Below are 13,216 nucleotides of genomic sequence, written 5' to 3' on the forward strand. Positions count from 1 at the left end.
ACTGACTGATCAAGGGACACCTTTCGTATCCAAGTTGATGAAAGATCTCTGTTCATTGCTCCATGTACAAGCCCTACGGACCTCTATATACTGCCCACAAACAGACGGTCTTGTAGAAAGTTTCAATAGGACCCTCAAGGCCATGATCAGGAGGAAAGTGGTGAGCTGGGATGGGAAAGACTGAGATACTCTATTGCCTTACCTCATGTTTGCCATCCGGGAAGTTCCACAAGCCTCCACAGGTTTCTCTCCATTCGAACTACTATATGGGCGCCACCCCCGAGGCATATTGGATATAGCCAGAGAAACCTGGAAAGAGGAGCCAAATCCCGGAAAGAACATAGTCGAGAGAGAATGCCTTGCTATCAAATGGGCCATGGATACACTGCGTTATTACCTCTTAGGCCGGCAATTTACTCTTGTGACGGACCATGCACCCCTCCAGTGGATGCAGAGAAATAAGGAAAAGAATGCAAGGGTCACCAGGTGGTTCTTATCCCTCCAACCATTCCATTTCCGCATACGGCACAAGGCTGGATGTTACCACGGCAATGCTGATGGTCTTTCACGAGCACACTGCCTGGCATCCCAAGTTGCCCAACCCTATGGTGTTGAGCACAGGGGGGTGGGATATGTGATGGGGCAAGGCCAGATGGTTACTGTAAAGTACTGAGGAACAGGTATGTTAGCCCCAGGCTAAACAAATCCCTAATACTATGGTAACCAAATGGCAGTTGCTCCAGGTTAATCAAGGCACCTGGGGCCAATTAAGATCTTTCTAGAAGGCAGTGGAGATAGCTACATTGATTAGAACACCTGCAGCCAATCAAGGCAGGCTAATCAGGGCACCTGGGTTTAAAAAGGAGCTCACTCCAGCTGCGGGGGAGGAGCCAGAGGAGAGGAAGTGTGTGTGAGGAGCTGGGAGCAAGAGGTGCAAGGAGCTGAGACTGAGAGGGTGTGCTGCTGAAGGATTGAGGAATTATCAGACAACCAAGCATTATCAGACACCAGGACGAAGATCCTGTGGTGAGGATAAAGAAGGTGTTTGGAGGAGGCCATGGGGAAGTAGCCCAGGGAGTTGTAGCTGTCATGCAGCTGTTACAGGAGGCACTATAGACAGCTGCAATCCACAGGGCCCTGGGCTGGATCCCGGAGTAGAAGGCAGTCCCGGGTTCCCCCCAAACCTCATAACTCCTGATCAGACACAGGAGGAGTTGACCCAGACTGTGGGTTCCGCAAGAGGGGAAGATCACTGAGGTGAGCAAATCCGCCAATAAGCGCAGGACCCACCAATGTAAAGGAGGAACTCTGTCATAGTTGGTAATAGACCACATATTATACTATCATGCTTTTACTTATTATATTTGATTATTTGCTTTGCTTGATAGAATATCATTGTTTTTCCCCCTAAAAAAACTGCTCTAGGAATTAGACTCATGGAGTTATAGACTTTAAAGTCAGAAGAGAACATTATGATCATCAAGTCTGACCTCCTGCACAATGCAGGCTGCAGAATCTCACCCACTCACTCCCGCAACAAACCCCTAACTTATGTTTGAGCCACTGAAGTCCTCAAATCGTGGTTTAAAGAATTCAAGATGCAGAGAATCCTCCAGCAAGTGACCCATGCCCCACTCTGCAGAGGAAAGTGAAAAACCTCCCAGGGCTTCTGCTAATCTGCCCTGGAGGAAAATTCCTTCCCAACCCCAAATATGGCAATCAGCTAAATCCTGAGCATGTGGGCAAGACTCATCAGCCAGACCCTCAGGAAAGATTTCTCTGTAGTAACTCAGATCCCACCCCATCTAACATCCCATCACAGGCAATTGGGCATTTACTGCTAATAATCAAAGATCAATTAATTGCCAAAATTAGGCTATCCCATTATACCATCTCCTTCATAAACTTATCAAGCTTAATCTTGAAGCCAGATATGTCTTTTGCCCCGACTACTCCCCTTGGAAGGCTGTTTCAGAACTTCACTCCTCTGATGGTTAGAAACCTTGGTCTAATTTCAAGTCTAAACTTCCTGATGGCCAGTTTATATCCATTTGTTCTTGTGTCCACATTGGTACTGAGCTTAAATAATTCCTCTCCCTCCCTAGTATTTATCCCTTTGATATATTTATAGAGAGCAATCGTATCTCCCCTCACAATTCTTTTGGTTAGGCTAAACAAGCTGAGCTCTTTGAGTCTCCTTTCAAAAGAAAGGTTTTCCATTCCCTGGATCATCCTAGTAGCCCTTCTCTGTACCTGTTCCAGTTTGAATTCATCCTTCTTAAACATGGAAGACCAGAACTGCACACAATATTCCAGATGAGGTCTCACCAGTGCCTTGTATAGCGGTCCTAACACCTCCTTATCTCTACTGGAAATACCCCATCTGATGCATCCCAAGACCACATTAGCTTTTTTTGCAGCCATATCACATTGGTGGCTCATAGTCATCCTGTGATCAACCAATACTCTGAGGCCCTTCTCCTCCTCTGTTACTTCCAAGTGATGTGTCCCCAGTTTATAACAAAAATTCTTGTTGTTAATCCGTAAATGTATGACCTTGCACTTTTCACTATTAAATTTCATCCTATTACTATTATTCCAGTTTACAAAGTCATCCAGATCTTTCTGTATGATATCACGGTCCCACTCTGTATTGGCAATGCCTCCCAGCTTCGTGTCATCCGCAAACTTTATTAGCACACTCCTACTTTTTGTGCCAAGGTCAACAATAAAAAGATTGGTCCAAAAAACCAGTCCCAAACTCTCCATGGGGGAGGGGTAGCTCAGTGGTTTGAGCGTTAACCTGCTAAAGCCAGGGTTGTGAGTTTAATCCTGGAGGGGGGCATTTGGGGAGCAAGGGCAAAAAAAAATTGGGAATTTGTCCTCTCTCTCCCTGCTATTTATTCCTCTAATATATTTAAAGAGAGCAATCATATCTCCCCTCAGCCTTCTTTTGGTTAGGCTAAGCAAGCCAACTGTACTCTGGGGAAATACTATGGCCTGTATTATACAGACTAGATGATCACAATGTTTCCTTCTAGCCTTGGAGTCTATGAATTGAGTGAATTGGTCATTTGTACTCTGTGACTTAATTTACACTGCGTTAGGAGATCTGATATTTGGTTTGTGCGAGCAAATCAAATCACAGCCCATTTTTGCTACTGTATAAGCAGATATACAAAACTTGTAAATTGTACTTAGACTTCTTTTAGTCACCAAGTCACTGTTAGTCTTTTAATAATAGGCTTATAGTTTAATTAGCCCATTTTTTTAGCCTGCATTAGGAATCTGAACACAGCAACTTTCTCATTCTTAAAAGAATTCAGATTAAGGGATATGAAATCTGATGCAGGTGTCAAAAAAAAATGACCTATTGTCCCTTCAGTGCATAAGCTTGTTTAATTAAAGAAAGCCAGCTTTGCATGATTCTTAATGTTTCAGTTATAAAAAGCAAAGCAAAAAAAAAAGAAAAAGCTTCTCTAAAATCTTAGGGCTCTCCCCACAAAATAACTTAAAATAAATCACAGTCTCTTCTCCAGCAACTTAATTTTGGGTTATGTGTAATGTGACCAACACTTGCCTTTAGGGCAGTGTTTTAACTATGTGGATATTATGGAGTACTTGGAAAAATGGTCATGGGCCCCTTGTTAGCCTTGGCCCACGTCCTGCAATCAGGTCCATGCCAGTGACCCAGTGCAGGGTTTTGCTGGTAGGGATCCACTTGTAGGATCTGTGCCTATGATGAGAAAAACCCAGAAAATGAGACTTAGATGTCCAATCAGAACTTTATAATCATATGGATAAATATGGACAAAATCCACAATCAAAAGAAATCAGTGGAGCTTTGAAGTTTCGTTTAATAGTTTCATGCCTTTAGTGAGTTAAGCGCTCTTGAAACTGGTTCACATCCTGTACACCAAACTCTTCTATTTATCTAGAGAGCAGGTAGAGCAACAAAGCAGCCGCAATGCCAGCTTTTCCTATGCCAGCTACAACTCAGCGCTATTCTGGAGGGACAATGTGGAGGAAATAAGCAGAAGAGAATAAGAGCTTAATCCTATGCCCATTGAATCCAATGGCAAGATCTCATTGACTTCCACAAGCAATGAAAGACGCAAATAGCTTTTAGGATAGTGAATTTATGCTCAACTACTGGGTTGTATTTTTTTTCTGGCAGAGAACTTACATCTCAGTAAATGTGTGGGGGGGAGGGGACGGAATGTGATGGTGTGGCTGTTCTGAGCCCTCATGTGACATTATATTAATAATTCAAGCTACTCTAGATCTCTGGATTGTAGAGATAAATAATAGGAGACGAAGATAGAAAAACGTGCATATCAAACACTGTAGCAGATGGGCAGGCCCAGTCCCCTCAGACACCATCTTATATGCAGAATGGTCTCTTGAAATAAAAATTAAAGTCTGACAACTATTCATAGCTCCCTTGAAAAGCAGGTGGGCTGCGTTTCTGCAGCAAAAAATTATTCACCCTGAGGATTATTCCCCACACAACATTTATATCTAAACGGCCATTTAATTTTAATGGACTCAATAATGTGGCTATCTCAAGAAAAGTGGGTTTGTTTTCTTAGGTCTTAATTCAGTAAGATACTTAAGCCCATGCATCATTTTAAGCATTTGTGTAGTCCCATTAAAGTCAATGGGATTTCTCACATGCTTAAAGCTACACACACACTGAAGTATCTTGAATTAGGGCCTTAATTTCGCCAACAGAATTATTTCTTAGAAGTGGACCTGCTGCTCACACAGATAAGCGAAGGTTATACCCACACAAACAAGCAAAACATTATGGGGGACACTTTCAAAGGCAGAAAGAGGAGTTAGTTAGATGCCTAACTGCCCTTAAAATGCTTTGGGAGTTGGGGGCCTAATTCCCGTTTGTATCATAGAATATCTCTCTCTATGGCTACACTATGAGCTAGGAGTGCGATTTCCCTGCTCATGCATACATAGTCATGCTAGCTCTCATCATGCTAGAGTGAGCTACGGCAGCAGAGGTAGCACTAGCAGAGTCACAGCCGACCTTGGCCAAGTACAAACCCACCTGAAACTGGTGAGTATGTGCTCAAAAAAGATGGAGAAAAGTTGTTTTTTCTTGCCACAGAGGGCAGGACAAGAGGCAATAGATTAAAACTACAGCATGGCAGATTTAGATTAAATCTCAGGAAAAACTTCCTGACTGTAAGAACAGTAGGACAATGGAACAAACTGCCTAGGGAGCAGGGCCAGCTCCAGGCACCAGCCCAACAAGCAGGTGCTTGAGGCGGCCAACGGAGAGGGGCGGCACGTCTGAGCCTTCGGCGGCAATTCGGCAGCGGGTCCCTCACTCCAGCTCGGCGCGTAGGACCTGCCGCTGAAGACTGAAGCAACGACAATAGTGCAGCAGATTGCGATCGCGGCATTTTTTCTTCTTCTTTTTGATGCTTGGGGCAGCAAAAATCCTGGAGCCGGTCCTGCTAGGGCGATTGTGGAAGCTCCTTCACTGGAAGTTCTCAAAAGGAGGCTGGATAGCCATCTGTCTTGGATGATTTAGAGACAACAAATCCTGCAGCTTGGCAAGGGGTTAGAGTAGATGATCCTTGCTGGCCCTTCTAACCCTGTCATTCTATTATTCTAACACACCTCAGCCATGCCACTGCTACTTGTGCTGCCCTGGCTACACTGCTATTCATGCTCAGGCTAGCTGGATGGGAGCTAGTGCAAGTAAGGTACACGAGCAGGTGAATCGCACCCCTACCTCGTAGTGCAGATGTAGCCTATGTGTACATAAAAATCATATTAAACAATAGTAACATACACTGAGGTAAGAATGTAGCAAAAATTACAGCCCATTTTATTGAAGTAAGTTTCTAAAAAAAATACACAATGAACTGCCTAAAATCTGATGTACAGTAACTCGGCTGTAGCTATATCTGAAGTGATACTTTCTTTGGGCCAGATTTTCTGTTACCCTGCTCGGTGTGTGGATAAAGTGTCACTAAAGCTGAATGGTAGAGCTTTGTACCCACTGGTGAAAACAACTGCCCAAAGTACAGGGCAAGAAGGAACAACTTTCTTCATTCTTGGGTGCTGAGCCAGATTTCACAATATTAATGAGGTAAACAAACCCTCCACGTTGCAGTAGTTACCTCTATACACAGAAGCTTGCTTAGAAATTGGACTGTGTGTGAATAACCTGAGAACATCCTATCAAATAAATATGTTTTTAACTGACTTAAAATCACCAAGATGCTATTTTTCTGAAGGAGCATTTCCGCACAACTAAAGGAGCCTGTGGCTGAGCTGAACGATGATAAGGTATTGAGTGTGTTAGCCGGGTGACCCATTCTTCATGTCTTGACTGTGCCTTAGCTGATATCGCTTTAAGTGAAAGTTCTGGTTCTATAGAATATTTATTTATTTCATGATACATTATTTAGTTACATTTCTTGGAAAGAGCCTTTGGTCCAGAAACACTGAGAATTAAAACAAAAAATGAAGGGTTTAGACTGCATCTGCTCCTGCATGGGCATACAATGGTGAGTGAGGCATTCTGCCTTTCCTTCCCACTGCCCCTTGCATCTCTGTATAGAGGCCAAGCACAAGCCCTAGGACATTGGCCTAATGAAGTTGCGGGACTGGCACAGGGGAAGTGAATGTGCCACAGGTAAAAGGGTGTGAGTGGGGCCCCTTGGGCATACTCCTCCCTCAGCACTTCTGGAGCCACTGTGCTGGCTTCAGGTAGAATGCCAGAGTGGGAGTGGCTGCTGGTTCCTAATCTCACCTCAATGGGGACTATATCCTAAAACCATGGGAACAAGCTGTCTGCTAGTGTAAACTGGTGCAGCTCCCCTGTACTCATGTAAAATGGGCCCTGGTTATACTGGGGTTACTGATGCGAGCCTCAGGGAAGTTGAACCTAGTTTTAACTAGCAGAGAATTTAGCCATTAAAAGACACGGGTTGCATTTCTTAAGCAATGATCAAACACTTATGATTTCACTCTGGGTGAGAAGAATAGTAAAGAATGAGGAACTCAAAGTCCTTATGTTCCCCTGCTTTGTGAAAATACACTCAAAGGGTACAAAGTACTGTAGCTCTTGAAAAGCATTGTTTTGTCAGAGAGCCTCAACTACAGCTTTTCTTGTGGTTTTCTTCTTTTGTGCAGGAGGTGAGGAAGTAGGGGGCAAAAATTATTAAATGCAAAAACAGTGAGAGAGAGAATCTGCTTTCTAAGCCATGCAGAATAAAACAAATGCCAAATTTTTCAGTGTTTTGCAGAAGTATTTAGTCTGAATCTACTTTCAAAGAAAAATGAATGGAGAAGGAGTTTCTCAGACTTTATGTATTACAACATTTAAGAAGACAGCGAAGACAGGACACAGAGTAAAAGACAGAAATATGAAAAAGGACTGAATGAATACACTGGTTATAGTCCAGAGACATCAGCTCCACCTGAAATATGCTGGGGAGAAGGAGTAGCTTTATATGTGGTTATGAATTAATTCCCTTAGAGCCTTCAAACTGTAATACTGCAGAAAACCTACCACACACACACACAGAGTACAAAATGCAATGTGCTAGCCATTTTCGGAGCTCCTGTTAGTATTATTTCAGACTACCATGTTTAAACCTAAGAGTTCTCTCTCATGTACCAGACTCTCCATCTCTCTAATCCTTTAGTAAAGTATAATCCTTTGGTAATGGTATCACAGTCTGTTGCCATGGAAATGTCTGATGCCACAAATTCAGTAGTAGGACATCGCCAAATAAGAAGAAAAGATGCGCTGGGAAAAAGTAAACCCTTCTCTAAATACAAATATCTCCACTGATTAGTATGGCCAAGCCTGAGATGGACCCAAACATCTCTGAATGTAGGGAAAGCTCATACTCACGTCCAACCTTCACTGCTCAAGCCACTTCCGACTAGCAAACATGTCAAGAAAAAGTAGTGGTTCTGAACCTGTGGTCTGGGGACCCCTGGAGGTCTGCAGACTATGTCTAAGAGGTCGTGAAGGACTTAGACTGAAAACTGACTGAACAGAATTCAACTATATATACAGACAATAGATTTCCAAAGGGTCTGAACATTCATTCAAAAATTTTTAGGCGGCCGCAAATGAAAAAAAGGTTGAGAACCACTGGTCTAATTCACCTGAGACTTTTCTCCAGTGTTACAACCTTCCATTTTTTTAGTTTCTGGAGAAAGGTTTTATGAGGCCAACCTTTTACATGGCAACTAATAAAAATAATTACAAAAAAGGAAAGAATTTGGGGACTAATGATCCTATTGAACTCAGTGTGGGATTTGCCACTGCCTGCAACTGGCGCTTAGTAGTCCCTATAATAAACAACAAATAAATAAATAAAATACCAAGGTTTAATACAGTTCTTAAGTAGTTATTTGCCTGGATACGCCTGTTATCAGTATGGGTACTGGTTTTATAATATAAGGTAACAGCAGCAAGATGCTGAATTCCCTGCTAGCCAGATTATTTAAGAGGTGTTTTGAGAACAATGATACAACGTGACATGGCAAACTATGTCAAATAAAATAATAACACACAGATCATGCTCTATTGGGCACTCTTAGCAATTTCTGAAGTTTTCTGTGGAAACCCAAGATTTTTATTGAATTTATTGAGTCAAGTTTCTACAGGTTGTTTTTCCATCCAAAAGAACCTTCACGTTGCAGCTAGCAGTTACTGTTGCCTGTTTGTCCAGCCTTCCAGAAAACTGCCCCAAAACAATAGTTAACAGAAAGGTACAGTATGAACTGTACTGTTTTGCTTCACCATTCATCTTAGTGAGATGTCTAGCTTCAAAGTCTGTTTGCAACCAGTTAAATGGTAACGCTGTTAACAGGCCAGTTGTTAAAAACACACACAATTGAGATCAAGACATTTTACATAAAACATAGTCTTTGAGTTCAATCTCTTCCTCTTCCCTACACCCATAATGGGCTTTTGGCCCACTGTTCTCCAGATGAGGACTTTCCTGTCACACTGCCCAACCTTGAAGAATTAAATAACTCCCCACCCACAATACATACCTTTCTGCCCTGCATTACTGGCATTTTCCCTTTGTATTTCCCAAACACCCGCCTTTGGAGGCAATAATTACGTGATATATGACCTCCAGCTTGGATAATAGGCACTTTTGCCTATTTAGACACCTAAATACATTTGAGAATCTGGGCCTTGGCTCCCACTGGCACTAATGAAAGCCCTTTACACATGTGATCTGGCATGGGGAGCTGTAAATTATCAAGGACTATAGCATATTTGGCACATAACTTTGTCATGCTTAGCCTACTACCAGCCTGGCAAATTGAAATAAGTTCATTGCTCAAATTTTCAAACACTCCTAAGTGATGTAGGAGCTCAGATTCCATGTTCAAAAGTGACGTAGGCACATAGGAAACCAATTTACACTGAAAGCTGACAAGACTTAGGCTCCTAAATGCCTAGGGTATTTTTTGAAAATGGGACTACCTTGCTTTTAAAAATATTACCCTGTATCTAAACCTGGCTTTTCCACCATGATGCAGAAAGCACTTGGATTGTTCCTTAAGGCTGGGACTTAGGAACCCAAAATCCACTGATTTTTCAATAGAAGTTCACTACCTCACTCCCTTAGCCTCTTATGAAAATCCCAGATAAAGTGTATGGGTGCACTTTATGAGGTGGTATTATTAATGGAGACTAGAAATACGTTAGAGTAAACAGCAGAATGAACCTCTTTATTATTGGAAGGCTGGATGTATCCCAAGGTCACTAGCCAGCGAACATCTATAAACTCAAATGAAAATCTGAGTCACCTGGCTTTATAGTTGGAGAAATACAAGAAATAGTTTCAATAAATGTTTTAATCTCCAGAAACAATACTAAAAACAAAAGTTTTCTGTAACAGACATGGGACATATGGACACATGATGGGGTGACATGTTATTAAGGTTTTATTTGCCGTCATTTGTGATCACCCGTATAATGCACATACGGTTTTGCCACTTGCAAGTAATGTGCCCGTCTCAAAGTAATGCTGATAAAACCTGTATACCTATACACCAGTCTCTCTCTCTCTCATGCCTGCCTCTCAATAGATAAACAGATTAAATAGACAGAAATTGATTTCAAAATGTCTGTTTATGGTGTCCCTTTACTAACACCCACATTCTGAATCAGATGAACTGAAAAGCTTATTTTGTAGATTAAAAACAGAGTGAACATATGAACTAAAAGAATACATATTGAAAACTTTGAGGATTTTCCTACCTGATGAGTACAATTTCAAAACACAGTGAGTTAAATAGTCCAGAAATCCTTGGCAGTGTTCCCTTGAAACTGGTAACAAACTAAGCTTTGTTGTTGCACACAACTGTGGGACTTCAATGCCCTGTATCTATTCAAGTTTCTCAAGTTACCTTGGCACCAAACTGACTGGAGAGAAATGTTTGTGAGAGATTTTAACTCTAGCTTTGGAAAAATATAATTACCACAGCGCAGTATGGTGGCTTTAAGCAAATAACTTGCAGTAACAAGAACAATGAAGAAACTCAAGCAGGCACCATTCTTCAGGCAAGCATAATGCCTAGGAGGTCGGGGGAAATACACAAAACTGTTCTTGCTATTACTGAATACATTATATACCCCTCCTCCCGCTTCCTACACTGCTCCTGTCCTGCTCTGCTGGCTGGTGCAGAGAGCGAGAAGGGGCATGGCCTATTTTTTTCAAAAGAATTAGCAGTGAAAAACCCAACAGTGAAGTACCACATAACTGGAGTGGGAAACATTAACCTCCAGGGATGAAATTATGGCTCCAAGTAAAACATAATTTAGATGCCCTAATGTATACACTTCGGGGAAGATCCTTCCCTTTCTTCTGTGGGTGTAGAAAGTCCCTGCTGCAGAAGGATGGGAGTGGGTCTGTACAATGTGAAATATGTGGGAAGCCCCCACAAGGGATGCCGAGTCGCTGACTGTTGCAAAGCCCAGTTCCAGAGGCCCCTCCGTGCCCCATGCATCTGGGGATGGCCACAGGACATGAGAGGGGAAAATGTGGGCTTGATTACCATCTATTTTGTCCCAAGGAGTGCAGCAGCAGGGGTTACAGCAACTTCAAGGCAGAAGTAGTGGCACTGGAGCAGCTCCACAGCCTGGTAGGAAAAATTTGTTCTACTTCTGGCACCTACAGAATGAGGTCTGGCGCTGTAATTCTCTGTGCTTGTTCTTATGCAGCTTTAGATTTATTTACACATGTTGGTACATGCTTCTCACGAGCATCACTCACTGGACCCCATGAATTCTACTAATCTGTGGCTGCAGAATCCACCTCTTGCCACAGAACCATGCCCCCCAAACTTTCACAAAAAATAAAATGTCTAGACCTTGCAGCCTAGAAATGTAAATCAAATTTGAACCAAAGCAAGATTGTTACTTCTCAGGCAGCCTAAAAAAAGAATTCTAAGACAGATGTAAATTTTTCCTATTCAGCTCAATAGTGTGATGACTCTAAAACCTAATAATGTAAGTGTTAACATTTCAAACTGTTTGGGCTGATGATCTTTTTAGCAAAAACATCCTTCTAATGTGCCACAGTAGTTTCTTACATCGCCTCATGTGCCTAAAAGCCAGAATGATCCTCTATCCAGTTACTGAAACCTCCAGCTTCCTGCTGAAAATCTTTTATGATGCAGATCTACATTATCAATATAAAAATATATGGCATACTGAACACTGAGGGCTTGATTCATCATTGAGTCAATGCAGGCATACCAGTGTAAAACTGGAGTAATGCAGATGTTGATTCAGTCCCTGGAAACGTGGAGATTGTAAAATAAATTGAATTTAATGTCAAAAGTAGTAGCACAGTGGCTACTGAATGCATTACTTAAAGAAAGTATTCAGTTTTGCAAAGAATTCATTCAAACTCTCCATTTTAAAAATTTCAAAGAAGCTGGCATATATATATATATATATATATATATATATATATATAACTACCACACCAGAGTGCTGCCAAACCAAAAGACCTGGCTGCAGATGTTAGATCCAGCAGGCTTTGATCATCAGGGTCACACACCGTTCCAGACGCAACATGCACTCTCTCCCATTCACTCTTCCTATAGAGCAGGGGCTGCCAAATCTTGGCTTGTGAGCCACATGCGGCTCTTTCACAGTTAAAGTGCGGCTCCTGGAGTCACCCATGCCCCTCCATTCTCCGCCTACCAGACTGGTGGGGTTGGGGGAGCTCGGGGCATCTGCCAGAGACAGTTGGTGCCTGCTGAGGGAGAGGCACAATTTAAAGGTTTGCCCCCCCTTACTCTCAGCAGCCCCCTCCCTGAAGCTCTTAGCTGTTAGCTCAGTGTGAAGAGGCAGCAGCAAACAGCTGGGAGCTGCAGGGATGGGCCAGTGCTTTAGCTCAGTGCGGAGAGGCAGCAGCAAAAGCAGAGGCTCTCCCTGCTGCTACCAGCTGTTTGCCACTGCCTCTCCTCTTAGCCACAGCTTGCAGCTTCCAGCTTGCCGCTTGCCACTCCAGACGCTGTGGTGCAGGGGCCCCAGCGGTACCACGTGACCCTGGCAAAAATCTGAGGGCACATGTAACCCCAAGTGTCCATTCATCACCTCTGGCTTCTGCCCACCAGGTAGGGGAGTCTTGGGGTTTCAGCCCCACAGCAGGTACCTGATGCGGCTCAGGGATTCAGCAGGACTAGGGTTGAAGCCCTGAGCCCTGGCAGCTGCCTCATGCGGTGCTGAAACTCTGAGCCCTGGCAGGCTCTTGAACTTTTGAAGATTGTCATATGCAGCTCAGAAGGTCAGTAAGTTTGGTCATCCCTGCTATACAATGTGAGAGGACAGCAGCTGCTCCAGTCTGTGTTAGAAACGGGAATGTGAGTGAAGCTACTACACTGCAATTTCACTATATCTATTGCCACTTGTTATATCTTACATTGTAATGCTGCCCAAAGGGTGGATTCCTAAATAATGTCAAAGGTGCCTGAAGTGTGTGGCTCAGCAGCCCTTTTTAGCATTTTTATAGATCTAAATCAATAATAATAATAAATTACGGTTTAGTTGCATTTCTTCCATAATAGCATTTTGCAGGCAACGCTCTTCCCACAGTAGCATTTAGGGGCCAGCTGAGAACCACAATAACACCCTCCACAGGTTTTATTAGGGATCCAAGTGTCCTCTTCTTCTCTGCCCATCCTGGGCTGG

At 42.9% G+C, this 13,216-nt stretch overlaps 1 protein-coding gene across 2 annotated transcripts in view; it reads right to left on the reverse strand.

Moving 5' to 3' along the window:
• LOC127058533 (solute carrier organic anion transporter family member 1C1-like) overlaps positions 1-10,532 on the reverse strand; it is a 55,226-nt gene extending 44,694 nt beyond the window's left edge. Inside the window, exon 1 of one of the 2 annotated variants that reach the window (XM_050968684.1) lies at positions 10,274-10,532. The gene's annotated coding sequence lies outside the window, so the exon portion shown is untranslated. The remainder of the gene's footprint in view (positions 1-10,273) is intronic. The other variant, XM_050968665.1, reaches the window with a different exon arrangement.
• Positions 10,533-13,216: the final 2,684 nt, after the last annotated feature.

Source organism: Gopherus flavomarginatus, chromosome 1 (genome assembly GCF_025201925.1).
Source record: "Gopherus flavomarginatus isolate rGopFla2 chromosome 1, rGopFla2.mat.asm, whole genome shotgun sequence".
NCBI classification, from domain to species: domain Eukaryota; kingdom Metazoa; phylum Chordata; order Testudines; family Testudinidae; genus Gopherus; species Gopherus flavomarginatus.